Genomic DNA, 14,793 nt, shown 5'->3' with positions numbered 1-14,793 from the left:
CAACCATCGATGGAGGACCCAGTCACCCAGTTACACATGCCCTATGCCCTTCCATCCGCTAGCAAAGCTACCAGGTTGCAGAAGCAACCTGACCTTCCTTCCTTTCAAGGTCAACTACAAAAAAAAATAGAGAGAGAGAATGAGAGTGAGTTGAAAACGCTGGGCTTGGCACAAGCAGCCTCATTAGTTTCTCTTATCCCAGCTGGCCTTTAAGAGGCTGACAGGAGGAGGGTCTGCCCAGAGAGCTGAATTTCAGCTGGGCTGGAGCTGAGCGGCATGCACCCCCCACCACCACCACCCCTCCTCCAGTGTGGTTCTTGGGAAGAAAGGAAAGCAACAGAATCAAAGAATCCCAAGAAGGCTACAAAAAAATTCCCACCAGTTTACACTTGTCAGGATTCATTTTCAAATGCAGGCGTGTATTTCAGCCTTTTGCCAAGCCGCCACTTACAAAGAGGGAGTTTGATCCAAACGGGGGTTTCAAAGCCTGAACCCCCTTCCACTGACTACACAGCAGGGCACAGGCAGACTAAATGTCTTCACCCTACACCAATGGGGGGGTAAGAAACAGGGCAGACACAAGCCTGGATGAATAAGGCAAGAGTTTATTAGTAATGGTGATGATACGTGTAAGTTGTCCTGGCATGTGATTGGCCTGGGGACTGTCAATACGCCAACCTATTGGCCAAACTTCCCAAGTGTCAGTTACAAGGGGGCACTCAACTTACTCTACCCCAAGCAGGGAGAATTTCCCGAAAAAGCTTGCCACAGTACAAATAACTTTAAGTTTGTTCAGTATCCTCAGTGACTAAGCCTTGAGTCAGAATGCACGAGCTTCGTCGAATCTGCTTAAGACAGCTGCGGGGAAGGAGTCGGCAAAACCTTGGGCACTGGATTTTGTGAGGGGCATTTTATGGAGGCTGGGGATGGGCTAGGGTTTTAATGCAACAGAAAACAGTCTAACCCCGGCTCTCGGTGCTTTCAGTTATGACACAGGATCTCGACAGTGCCAGAACCTCCCTGAAGCCCTGTCCTAAAATCTGTCCCTTGTAAGAGGCTGCACCATCTTCAAGTGGGAAGTAAAAGGCTGCCTTTGTTTCCTAAGCACAGGTAAAATGTTTATAAATAACAATAAAAGCCAGAAAAGTGTGTGTGTGTGTGTGTGTGTGTGTGTACACGCGCGCGCGCCTGTGTTTAGATACCCAGCGTTTTCTAGATGCCTTGAAGGATTTTTTTTTCTCCCCAACTCTTTTTTCTTCTTAAAGTCAAGAGTCCCCAAAAACAAACCCTGACATACCTGTCGGAGGAAAGTACACAAACATTCTCATTGATTGACTAAGAACTTACAGAATTCAGGGAAATTTTCCACCTCTCTAGCAACTTTACAATCTCAGACCACCTTCCCCACAGTCCCTACCCAGGAGTGCCTCAGCTGGAGGAGGAAGATGGTCAGTGCCCCGGGCAGACTCAACTTGGACGTTGGTTCCTCGCAGGCCCAGGCCCCACAGCCGCCCCCTCCTCAAACCTCTGTAGGGCGAGAAGGAAGGCAGCAGGTCTGCGCAGCTCCTCACCGGAGTGGACAAAAGTGCTAGGCGACCTCCTAGGCAGGATAATTAGGTCCCAAGGCTCGGTGTTGGGAACACAGGCCCAGCATGCTGCTGGCGGCCACAATCCCAGCTTCCTGCCTTCAATACCATAATCCTTCCTGAAGGCTGAGCCCCAGTGAAAGCCCCAGCGTGTTTATTTTTCCCCCCTGAAAGGGGAACTCTCTTCTCAGTCTACGAGGGAGGAGTCCTCACCCTCACTCTGACGGATGGCTCTTCACGGGCCACCGGCACCTTGGGGTCACCTCCGCGCAAGTCTGCCTCCAAAGACAGGCAAAGTGACCGGCAGAAAGGGCCTGGCTGGTGAGCCTGCTCAGTGCTATGCAATTTTGCACCCTCTCCCCATCAGGCTAATCGAGGACCAGCTTGGGAGTAGGGGGTGCAGCCTGCTACCTCAATCCCAGGATGCCTTAGCGGGCTGAGCAATTGGCATTTTGTTCCCAAGAGGATTTCTCATGGGAGAAGTCAACACTACCAGGCTAAATGTAGACCCCTATCCGGACCCAAGGTTTCCTTACTTCTCGCCGTAGCTAAACAGGGAAGGGAGCTGTCAACAGGCTGGACGTGGGGGGGGGGGGGGGGTAGACTTAAACACAAGGAAATCCCAAAAATGCAAACTGCCGTAAAATCACAATCCCTGCCCTCCTGTTTCATTGGATACTTTGAGGAGCTTAGGGGTGCACATCAGCACCTCACTCATTGTAGCATTTCTTTCATTTGTCAGCCTGGAATATCCAGTTTTGTCCTCCTTCTTGGGGCGCTAAAGAGCTCTGAGAAATCTGCATTTTAATTGACATTCCAACGAGAGGGAGAGGGGCGCCTGATTGCTTTTCTATTCAAACTAAACAGGCTTTTCAGATGAAAATGAGTCGAGGCTGGTGGAAGATTTACAGGGATTTGGGACACCGGGGACAATAGAGTTTTAAATGTTGATAGCATTTCACACCAAACACATAATGGGTGCCCAGAGTTTGGAAGCAAGTCTTCCTTTAAGGGTAGGTTTTATTGAACTGGGGAGGGGGGTGGGCAGTGAGGAAGGAAGGTCTTGGGAAGTTTGCGGGAACACGGAGGAGGCTCCGCGCCTGGAGCCGGCCTCCCCAGCCTGCCCCCTGGCCGCGACGGTGGAAGCCAGCGCCACGCAGGGCCCTCGGCCGATTCCCTGGCGCTGAAGAATGAGCGCGCAAGTTAGAACTCGCCTGCGCTTTCGACATCTCGGCGCGGCTGCGGTCAGAGCAGCTAGGAGAACTAGGAAAAGTCGGTCCAGTTCGCCCCCTAGCCCCAGGCGCGCTGCGATCCCTCCTGCGCCAACCGCTGCGGCGGGCGAGAGACGCCCGGCACTGGAATCCGGGACCCAAGCCACTGCTGACCCTAAGGTGCCACCCGGGCATCCCCATCACTTTAGGGCTGTCGCCGGACACTCTCTAGCATTTTCTCCGGCCCCCACCCCCCCCCCCACACACACACACGCAAAAAAAAACCCTCTCCCAATGGCCTGTATGGTGCTGGACTGGAGCTCCCAGAGCCCAGGCACCCCGAAGATGCCCTTCCCGAGCCCCCGCCTTTGGGCTGTGCCACTGGCAGGCGGCCCCATGGCGCGCCGGCTCTGAGCTCAGAGGAACGCGCCCAGTCGGCAGGACTGCCCGCCGGAGTCTGACAGGGAAAGGGTGCCGGCGGCAGACACAGATGTCAGCATCTGGATGGAGGTGCTGAAAGAACTCCCCCAAAGCCAGCCATCCGCATGCATCCACTCCCCCATCACCAATCCAGCTAGAGACCGACAGGGCGCGCCCCCAAATCGTTTCCCCGGCGCCCTCCTCCCGGGGATCCTGCGCCCCTCGTCCTCCTACGGCGCCCACTTTCCCAGCTGGCGAAGCTCCCGGAGGCGTTCGGCACGGCGATTACCTTGAATGGCAGCGCTCCTCCGCGCTCGGTGCTGTGCTGGAGCCCGGAGTGGGTCGGGATGGAGCAGACGATGAGCTCGGAGAAAAACTCCAAAAAGAGAAAGATCCCTTGGGTTGCAGCCGGCGGCAAGGTTCCGAGGCTTCACGCACGCCCGGGATCGCTGAACAGCGAGGACATGACGCCGGGACTGCCCTCGGATCTGGGCAGCGAGAAGAAGAAAGGACTGGGGTTTGGCGTTGCCTACTCCAAACTTTGCTGGCGAGTGGCGAACACTCGCAGCGCGCAGGAACGCTGAGGCCCGGGGCCTCACGCCCGGCCCCCGCCAGCCCGGAGAACAGTCGCCACGCCGGGCCAGGGACGCGCAGGCAGCCCCCGCGCCGGAGCTCGTGCGGCTGCGGACTAGATCGTCCGTGCGCCCGTTCCGCGCCCGCCGCCGCTGCTCGCCTCTCTCGGCGCTCTCCCCGCGCAGCCCGCGCCGCCGCCGCAGCCTCCTCGGGCGGGTCACGCCCCCCGCTGAAACCCGAGCCGTTTCCTGGACGGCGGCGCCCGCTCTGCCAATCAGCGCCGCTCGCCGCTCCCGAGGACTAGCAGCCGCAAAGAGACACCCGCCCGGGAGGCTGGGGGCCCCGCCGCATTGCCCGCAGGGGTGCGAAGATGACCACTAGAACCTGGCTAGTGACCGCAGGGTCGTACGCCCAGTATCGCTGCGGTCTCCTTCCCTAGCTCGCTTAGATGTACAGAGTGGATGCTTTACGTTGTTTCGTGTCAAGTTAAGAAACAAACAACAGAATGCTGTGGACCTTCAGACACCTTAGAATATGTCTGCAGGGTACTGGGACCAGACATTTCACGGCACGGAAGCTTTGAGGGTGGGGGTAACTAATATTCGTGGGAGATGTTGCGTTATCTTGTCCTTCTGAACAATAGAGGGGATTGGAGGCGTGTGTTTGGGAAGCCCTCCCTTAAAAGGAATAGGTAAGTGTACTTAATCCGCACATCTGCCTGCACAGCAGCATACCCAGATTCTGAGGGGGAAGCTGCAATGGTTGTTGTTAATGTGGGTGTCTTTGAAAAAGCCAAAATCTGCAACAGAACATACCTTGCTCAATAGTATCAACGTAGATTAGCATAAAGAAATCCAAAGGAGCGTTGACTAGGGAGATGGCTCTGCAGTTTAGAATGTTTCTGGCTCTTCCAGAGGGCCAGAATCCAATTCCCATCATACTAGCAGGCTCTCACAAGGGTCTGTAACCTCCTTAGGAAACTGCACTCAGGTGCACCTACCCCACACAAAAAGACACAGACACATAATCTAAAATATAAAACTAAATCTTTAAAATAAAAGAGAGGCTGGAGAGAAGGCTTGGTGGTTAAGAGCACTGCCTGTGTGTTCCTCAACTCTGGTTCAATTGCCAGCACCCACATGCTGGCTCACAACCACCAACTCCAACTCCAAGGGGCCCAAAGCCCTCTACTGGCCACTGAGGGTACTGCACGAATGGTGTACAGACAGACAAGCATGCAACATCCACACCCATCAAAGAAAATGAAAATAAATAAATGGATGGATGGACGGACAGACGGATGGACAGACAGACGGATGGACAGATGGATGGATGGATGGATGGATGGATGGATGGATGGACGGACGGACAGAAAGATAGAGATGAGAAAGGGAAGAAACCCAAGATCTAGAGAGCTTGGAGATGTCGTACATTGATAGATTACTCACCTAGCATGTACAAAGACCTGTGTTTGATTTCCAGTACAAAAAGAAAGAAAGGAACTTACATACTCAATTCTATCAGAAAGAGTCATCTGATCTTGAGAAAATTGGATTCTTCTTTCTCTGAATCTTACATTCTTCAGTTGCAAAGCAACTAAATGTCAGGCCAGACTCTCTTGGGATCATTTGTCTTTCAGTCCACTCTCTCACTCATGCGACCCTTGAGCAATTGTGCTTAAATTCAAGATCACGTTAATTGTAAACCTAGCACTCAGAAGTGTGAGGCAGGAGGATTGCCCTGAGTTTGAGGCCAACTTGGTCTTCATAGTAAGTTTGAAGCCAGTCTGGTCTACTGATCTACACTTTTTCTCAATAAATGACTTTTTTTTAAAATCTTAATTATTGAGCCAAGTATGGTACCACATACCTGTATTCCCAGAACTCAGCAGATGAAGAAAACTTGAGGAGTTTGGAGTCGGCCTCGGGTACATGTTGAGTATGTGTCCAGCCTGGGCTACTTGAGACACTCAGAAAGGTCACTAAGTTCAAAAAGACTCCTTCTAGTGCCTGAAGACAGGCACAACCAGACAGTAAAGCCCACCCAGGAAAGCAGGTCTGGAATGGGAGCAGCACCAGAGTCCCTAATACTTCGACTTTATGCCATTTCCACACATGGATTCCTCAGGCGCTGCATGATTAGAAGATCATTTTTATTCACAGAAGAGCCTGGGAAACCTTTATGCAAATCACTCAAAAGCTAGGAGTAACAAATCCATTTTCTATGCCTCAGGCAGATAGCTATGAAATTATAGTTTGGAAATTCAACAAAAATAACAACCCGATTCCCAAACAAAATGATCTGTCTATATGTTCACTGGGAAAAGATGTATTTTGGATGAGCCCTCTGGCCTGAATCGGGACACCTCAGCCAGGTGACACTGAGCCATTCACCGGCAGTGCCAATGTGTGTTCCTTCTCTGACCTGGAATCACAAACGAAAGGCTAGGGTCCCGCTCCAAGCTGGTACTTCTATCTTTATGTTCCCCACTGATGGGAAACTCCGTGTCTCAGGACACAGAGAGCCCTTTCCCATACTGCAGCGGGTCCACCAGCCATTGAAAATGAGGTTAGCACATTCTCACATAAATTAATGGCCCAGGAAGCCGCTGTCCCTGTCCCCCCATTCATCCATAGCTTTATGGATGCTGAATGGGAGGGAAGTCTTCCGCTGAAAACAAAAACACCTTCTTTAACGTCAGAGGCAGTGTGCAGAATTTGTTCTTTACGGAGATGAAAAGGTAGCCATCCATCCAAAGTCCCTGATTACCAAAGAACACTCATTTTTTTTTCCTCAAGTGAGCAAAGTCCACAAATCCACAATAGGAAATTCTTAAGTTAAAAAAAAATAAGTATGCCTGGAATTTTTGGAAGAAATCAATTTTGCATCATATTTAGACTTCAAGTGACCTCAAGGGTCCAGGGAAGCTTTTGCCCCAGCCCGGCTTCTGAATGAGAAAATAATCTCTTTGCGGGTTTTCTCCCCTCTCCCTTCTTCAAGTGGCTGGAACCCCTTTTGTCAATGGTCTCCCGTGAATGCTGTTACTAATAAGCCTATTAATGAGTTTCCACGGCCGAGTGTGAATAGGTAAATAAGCCCCAATCTGTTGAGGTTCTGGGGGTGAGGGCAGAAAAGCCAGCAAGAACGGAAGGTGACAGTTTGAAGTGAAGGCGGTGAGGCGGCAGGCTTCTGCTGAAAGAAACCCTAGACAAGGCCACATTCTCCACCCTCCACCCCCTACGGGGGCCTCCTTTCTTCCCAATTTTCCCCTTTTACAAAATGTCTTGAGTAGTCACCCTTTTCTTTTTCCCCCAGAAGGGCTCAGGACGCCCCCTCCCCCGCTACTCTAGTAATGATACATCAATAGGATGAAAGAAAAACGAGGGCTCCAGAACTTAGCTATCCTATACATTTCAAGAAACAAATTGTGCGGTTAGCCCATCGCTGTGAGAGGAGAAAGGGGGCGGGGGGGGGGAGGCTCGGCCTCTCTCTGTTGAGATTCTGATGTTTCCTTTTAATAATTTGTATTCTAATGGGTTGGGTTTTCTAATGGGTTGGGTTTCCTTCACCCTATGAAAATGTTGGGTGAACAAAGGCTGTGTGACATTGAAGGGTTCTCCAGCCCTGCCAGTGTGGGCCAGGCGACATGCAAAATGATGGGTTTTAGTCTTTAAGTGACGTCTCTATAAAGTCCAAAGAGACCAGAGAACAGGCAGGCTCACAGTCCAGGACCACAGCCTGGAAACTTTGGATGAGAAAAGAACCCAGTCTCTCTGCCCCACCCATCAGTGTGTGGCATTTCACTAAGGCAAAAGGCATTGTTCCCATATTGCTGACGCTGAATGTCATCCAGGCTTCTAAACTGATGGACCTGCTTCCCTGGGGATATGGAGTCCTTCTAGGACCCAGACATGGTGATGTCCCAGTACTAGGGCAGGTAGAGACAGAGAACCAGCAATCCAAAGATAGCCTCAGGTAGGGAGCTAGGGGTCATCCTGGGCTACCCGAGACAGTGTCTAGAATTGAAGAATGGCCTCCTTAGCAGGACTATCTCACTTTGATGCCATGGGGATTCGCTCCTTTGACAGTGGGAGGCCTTGTGGCAGGCCTTCCTCTTCATTGTTAGCTCTGTGTGAGCCTGAGCCAATTCCTTCGGTTCTCTGAGACATCTGTTTTCTCTGTAGCAAAGGAAGGGAAGCAGTGATTCTTATGATGCAGCTGCCTCGTGAATTCCAAAGAACATGAGTGGATGAGGATGGGACAGACACAGGGATTTCCAGAAACTTTGGTACATGGGAGAGGCCACGTGTCTTCTACAATAACCACCAACCCACCCACAGGTTACTATCCCCCGTCCCAGGGCCATCAAGGGACTGAGCTTGGAGCCTGCTGTGGCTGCGTTATCATTATTGTACTATTACTAATAATTAGTAAGGACGTCCACTAATAGATTCTGGACTCACCCCTGCTGGCATGCCCTTTCACCCCAGCAGAACAGCCCAAGGAGGACCACTTGAGAGGTCAGCCCTGGCACGGTGGTGTCCTTGGTTGCTCAGAACATGGAGGCAGGGAGGGGAGTAAGGCACCTCAGTGCTGGTCAGTACTTCCTGCTCCTATGCAGGAGTTCCTGGGGGATGGTAAAAGGCATAAATGCACGGGTCCAGCCAATCTAATAACGTGCGCCTCCTCTCTCTGGAGTCCACGCGACAGTGGTGTCATTCTTCCTCCTTTGCTGGATATTTGAATAATTTCACTTAAAAAAAATCAAAGCACTAGAGGAGACTCCACAGGTGAATGGTGTGGGCTTTCATCTCAACACTGCCCCCTTCTGCCCTGTGCCCAGTGGGCAGGGAGGAGTTCCTGCCATCTGCTCACCTGGCTATGAGAGGACCCAGCTAGTCAGCCAAGCAGCCACCTGGTCAGCTAGGACACTGTGAGTCTCTTGGCGGTGGACAAGCAGTATGGGGTGGCAGAAACAGCACTAGGTCCAGGCACCCCAGGTTTGGTTTCCACCCCACTCTTGTCAAAGGGCTGTAGTCATCACTATTTGCATAATTGAGGCGCCCTCCCCCACTGCGTCCATGCCTCCCCTCTATCCTAAAGGACAGAGCTTTCTGATGATCTCTTGAGGGTCTTCTGGCCTACACCTTGAGGTCCAAAGAAGCTGAGAGGTTGTCATTTACCTGCCGCCCAAGGGCATGCTGTATTTCAGGAACTCTGTGAGGAAGAACTGACAGCCACCTGTGAGCGCTGCTGTTGACCCCTGCCCATTCATGAGCCTCTACCAGAAGACTCCTCTAATCCTGGCCCGTTGCTATTCAAGAGCAATGGATGGCTGCAAGCCTCCGGGCCCTTCCGTCGTCATCCCCACCCTCAGCACGACAGCAGCCCACCCCACACCCCCTCAGCAGACTGCACAGAAGTTAGGCATACGCTTGTACCCCAGTGCCCAACAAACAGAAAGAGATTCACTATCGTGTTCAATTCTACCCTTGGTTCCCACCTGCCACACATCCCTGCCTGGAGCCCCCTGCTCCAATTTGCTAGCACTAGTCACATTCTGAGAGTTCCAAACCATGTGCAGCTAGGGTTGCCGTGGTGAACAAGAGATGTAAGAAGCTATTGCTATCATGACACCGTGCTGGATGGTGCAGGCCAAGCCCCTTGCTTAACTTCCTCCTCCTCCAGGAGGCCTTCAGGGGTTGTTCCTTCCTACCCAAACCCATCTAGACTGCTCCCATGGCCTGGATAGGAGCGTCTTGCATTGCCAATAGGACTCAGGATGGTGGTCTCACCCTTCCTAGTGCTGTGACCCTTTAATACAGTTCCTCACATTGTGGTGACCCCCGCCATAAAATCATTTCATTGCTACTTCATACCTGAGTTTGCTGCTGTGATGAATCATAATGTAAATACCCGTGTTTTTCCGATGCTCTTAGACAACCCCTATGAAAATGTTCTTCTACCTCCAAGGGAGGCACGCGGCCCACAGGTTGAGAATCACTCACTGGCTTAAAAGAATGCACTCTACTATTTAGCATGGAACCGCCATGGGGGAAACACTGGAGAGGTTTCTTTCAATAAATACAGTGTTTACTGTTGACCCCATGAACCTGTGTCCTGCATTTCCTTCCCACCCTGAGATCCCTCTAAATCAGCCCTTACTCTCAGAGAGACTTTCTATGGACCTCCAGCTCCCTGCACTGAAGTTCACTGTTCCCTCCAGCCCTTGGGAATTCACAGCTGTGAGTGCCCAGTGAGAACACTCTGAACCCAGATGGCCCTGGCCCCGGGGCAAGCGCGGCAGAGACGCACCTTGCACACTGGTCCTGGAGAGAGGAGGTGCGTGGCGAAGAATCAGACTACCACAGCTAGAAAGACACAGCCTCTGCCTCTCCTGGTCCACAGGGCCCTGGCCTGCCTGCCATGCCAGAGCAGTTTGGTGAGCTGTGCTTGTAGCTGCCGGGACTGCAAATAGATTCTCGCTGATTGATGGGGACTGAAACATAGCCTCCTCCAATCTCTTCATGGGGTGCCCGGGAAGCATATTTCCGTGAGGTTTTACACAGTGAGGTCTACCTGGAAATTAGGGAGAAAAAGCCATTTTAGGGCAAGACTGACTTAGCTATGTGTCATTTTGTTTGCGGTGACCCAGTTTCCACGGTGCGGGCCTCCTTTTCTGCCGATTTCTGCTTTTTCGTTATTCTGGTTCTCAAGGGTGTGTGCCTATTTTGTCTAACTGTGTAAAGAAGCTGCCTTAATAAACCAAAAGGGAGGAAGCTGCTGCTGCCAGGATCCTGCTGAACTCAGAGAAGGAGGCAGGGAATGCAGAGCAGGGTGGTGCAGGCAACCACAAGACTTGCAACCCTTTTAGGGTCCCAGAGCTCTTGTATTTTGTCCCCAGTTAGGGAAAAAAGCCCCCAAGGAGGGGGAGATTTCTTTCACAGACCTCTAAGAACAGCGTTGAGCAAAAGTTAACTCTTCTCTGAGCTGATATTCGGGGACTCAGGAAGCAGGTGGTCCAAGGTGAAAGAGACTTTGGACCTCAGGCCAGAGTCTGGGGGCTCTTTGTTCCTCAGGAACAAGGAGGTAAATGAACAGCGGACGCTAGCACCCCCGTGTGGCCGTGGGCGTACCTGCGGGCAGATGAAGAAAGGTCACGCGGGAAGCCAACACACTGGCTATGGGTGGCCAGGCGGTTAGCAAGAGAAGGGCTTTCCAGGATTTAAGGAACTTGGTCATGCCCACACTGCTCCTGGCTTCCAGGGGTTCCTGCTGTGAAGCTGGTGCCGTGGTTGGTGGGAGGCGTTTCTGCAGCAAGAAGCCAGGGCTTGCCCAGCCAGTCCCAGCTGAGACGGACTGTCTGGGGCTGGCAGCCAGCCTGAAAGACGAGCAGCAGCAGTCCAGGGTGTTACTACCTCTTCTCTGTCCATAGGATGGCTGAGGTCCCCAGCTCCCTTCCACCAAGTGCCCTTACTCAGGGCTATGTTCTGGTGAAAACTCAACTGTCCTTCCAATCTGGGGACAAACTGTATTGTCTATCTCCTTGCTATGATCAATTACCTGAGAAAAGTAACTTAAGAAAGAAAAGGTTTCCTTTGGATCTGTCATGTCAAGAGTCATGGCAGCAGGGCCAGGAGACAGCTGGTCATTTTTGCTCCAGTCAGGAAGAAGAGAGCTCGGTATCTCCAGTTTACCCAGTCCAGGACCCCCACCCCACCCCACCCCCCATAGAATGGTGACACTCACATTTAGGGTGTGTCTCCCTTCCTCAGTTAATCTAAATTAGATATTCCCTCACAACTATGCACAGACACTTGTTTCCATGGAGATTCTAAACCCAACCAAATTAGTAGTCAAGCTGACTGACCATTCCAGATGCCTTTAGGATCCCAGCCAGTTCTGCTTTCTCTCCGTCAGTCACCTCGTCCAGAAGTGGGGGCCACTACCTTCATTGTCCAAGAGGTCACTCTGAGTTTTGGTGGGTCCCCTTTTGCAGGATCATGACTTAGCATGTTCTTAGCATGGGACAGGAGGGCTTTCCGGCAGATGTTCACTGGGTGTTTCCTGTCCTGTCAACTCCACGGTCTTTTGGGCGTTATCTGTTTTCAAACTCTGTGAGGTATCCCTAGGTGATCCCTGATAATAAGAAAATCTACGGCATTGGGAGCTCAGCCAGAAACACTGACGGGGGAAGTGGATGCTGATAGTGGCTTCCGGGGCTGCATCCCTGGCTGACTGTAGAGGGTGTGGCTGTATGAACCTGGGATGTAGGATCCAGCCATAATGGACTTGTGTCTGACCCTTCTTCCCACAGATCCATGTGTACAGTGAGGTACAAGTCACTCCACAGATCGCCAGGTCCTGTGTCTATGGATTCAAGTACTTCCCTGCCCACCAGAGGCAGAGTCTCTCTGTGTGGCTCTGGCTGTCCTGGAACTCACTTTGTAGACCAGGGTGGCTTTGAACTCACAGAGATCTACCTGCCTCTACCTCCCAGGATACTAGAATTAAAGGTGTGCACCACCACCACCTGGCTCTATGTCCATAGATTTAACTATCTGAGAGAGAAATTTGGCAAAAATAAATATTATTATTTAATGTGCACATACTTTGTGTGCTGTGTCATTGTCCCCAAACCATGCAATAGAGCGACTCTTTGCATTACATTTACATTGTCTCAGGTATCACAAGTAATTTAGAGGCTATTTACAGTTTACTGGAAGATGTGCAGTTTATATGCAAATACGATAGCATCATACATAAAAGAGTTGAGCAAGCACAGATCTGAGAATCTGTAGGTGGCCATGGAGCCAGCCCCTCACAGACAGAAAAGGACACATGGAATACTGACATCTACTTAACAATCCGTAGGGACTGAAAGCACAGGTAAAGGGCTTTGCTCTCTGTGAGCGATGGATCTGATGTGGGATGTCTCTCTGTATGCTGTGAATATGTTCTGCTGTCATTGGTTAATAAAGAAGCTGATTTGGCCAATAGTCAGGCAGAATAGAGTCAGGCAGGAAATCCAAACAATTACAGGGAGAAAAAGGGCGGAGTCAGAGAGATGCCAGCAGCTGCTGGGGAAGCAAGATGTGAGTTAACAAGCCACGAGCCTATAATAATAGAAATGGGTTAAGTTGTGAGAGCTAGTTAATAATAAGCCTGAACTAATAGGTCAAACAGTTTGCCATTAATATTAAGCTTCTGAGTGGCTGTTCGGGAGCTGGCGGGCAGGAGAGAAACTTCCAGTTACATGGACTCATGTTCTTTGCATCACTTCCATACCAGAGCCTCTGGCCCACCCTTGCTGGAGCCCTATTCTAACCCTGGCCTCACTTCCTGCTGGTTCTCTCTGCAGGCTGACGTTAGGCAAATGACGTGGTCCTCCCAAGCCCCTGTATCCGTATTTGTGAACTATGACTCATAGACATTACTGGCTTTGAGACTATCAGTAGGCTTTGGTTTACACTGTCTAGGGCAGAGTGCTCCCTCTATTTCTGCTAACAGACCCTCCACATGGCCCAGAAACCCACCCTGTTGTTAGTTTCTCTGACAGCTGGAAGAGACATCTTTATCACTTATATTCCCATTTGTGCCATTCTGTAAGAGGGGAAAAGATCCATTTGTTTTCTTTATAAAATTCCACAGTGTGCTGAAAAGAGGTTTAGAAACCATTGTTAGCCTCATTTCCTCCAAATGAGACACCACTTCCGAACTCTGAGGAACCTGGTTGCCAAATCTGATATATATATGTGTGTGTGTGTGTGTGTGTGTGTGTGTGTGTGTATGTGTGTGTGTATGTATGTATATATATATATATATATATATGGGATTCCTTATTATATCTGAATTTGAGGTAAACAGCAACTAATTATTTTTTATTGTATTTGCCCATATAGCATCATATGAACAAATATCACATGGGATATATATACACATATACATATATCAAAGCATTATTCACCGTTTATCTGAAGTTCTGATTTAACTGAGTATCTGGTATCGAATGCAGCTTCCTTGTGCTGGGTAGGAGTCTGTGTCATTGATGTCCTACCTCGCTTTTCTGCTGCTATGGTGAAACACTAACCAGAAGCAACTTGGGGGAAGGCTTATTTCACCTTTTACATTATATGTGGTTCATTGTGGAAGGGCATTAAGGCAGGTGCTCAGGGAAGGAACCTGGAGGCAAGAACTAAAGCAGGGACCATGGAGGAACGCTACTCACTGGCTTGTTCCCAGATACACACTTAGCTACCTTTCCAAGGATGGTACCACCCACAGCAGACTGGGCTCTCCTGCATCAATTAAGAAAGTGCCCCATCTATATGCCCACAGGATGATCTGATGTAGGCAATTCCCCATTCGAGGTTCCATCTTCCTATGTGACTTTAGTTTGAGTCAAGTGGACAGTAAAACCAAGAAGGATACATGGGTAGAGTGGCTGGAGCAAATCCAAGGGAGCCAGGCAACTAGAAGCCTTCCATTCTGGGTTTACACAAGAAGAGCCTTGTGGGGACGGAAGGGTGGGTCTGAAGAAAATTCCGTAATGTCTTACTTGGGTTCTGTTTCCTGAGCCACTGCAGCAACCTGGGCTTGCTCCACAGTGCCTAAAGTACACATTGATAGAGCTTTCCGTACCTTTGGTCGTAGTTGTAATCACAACTTTTAAATCCAAGCTTCCTGTTCATTGAGCTACCACCCTGAGGTTGAACCTGAACCACTGGAAATGCTGGGATAGCTGGTTGTCAACTGTGTTTAGAGCGTGTCCATCAGATCTTGCCACCATGATGGTCACTATGGAAACCCCCACCTAGGACACCAGCTCCTCCAGGAGTCACAAGAGATTCTGTATGACTCTCGGAAGGAAGCCTGACCACTGTCCATTCCTCAGCATGCAGGGACCATGTTCCCCAAGAATGATATACCATTGGTTCCCTGGTGTTTTGCTAAGTATCTGGGGACCTAGAAGGGATGGGTACCAGCCTATTGTGGCACTCCTC

The 14,793-nt window shown here is 50.6% G+C and overlaps 1 protein-coding gene across 10 annotated transcripts in view; it reads right to left on the bottom strand.

Moving 5' to 3' along the window:
- The window catches only part of Fgfr2 (fibroblast growth factor receptor 2), a 105,565-nt gene extending 101,580 nt beyond the window's left edge, over window positions 1–3,985 (bottom strand). For all 10 annotated transcript variants that reach the window (XM_041666244.1, XM_041666246.1, XM_041666245.1 and 7 more), the window contains exon 1: window positions 3,507–3,985. The gene's annotated coding sequence lies outside the window, so the exon portion shown is untranslated. The remainder of the gene's footprint in view (window positions 1–3,506) is intronic.
- Between the last annotated feature and the right edge of the window lie 10,808 nt (window positions 3,986–14,793).

This window comes from Microtus oregoni, unplaced genomic scaffold (genome assembly GCF_018167655.1).
Source record: "Microtus oregoni isolate MIOR12 unplaced genomic scaffold, Mior012 000016F_ref0000370, whole genome shotgun sequence".
In the NCBI taxonomy this organism is placed as follows: Eukaryota; Metazoa; Chordata; class Mammalia; order Rodentia; family Cricetidae; genus Microtus; species Microtus oregoni.
The sequence above is the reverse complement of the archived record's forward strand: the minus strand, read 5'-3'. Positions and strand labels throughout refer to the sequence as shown.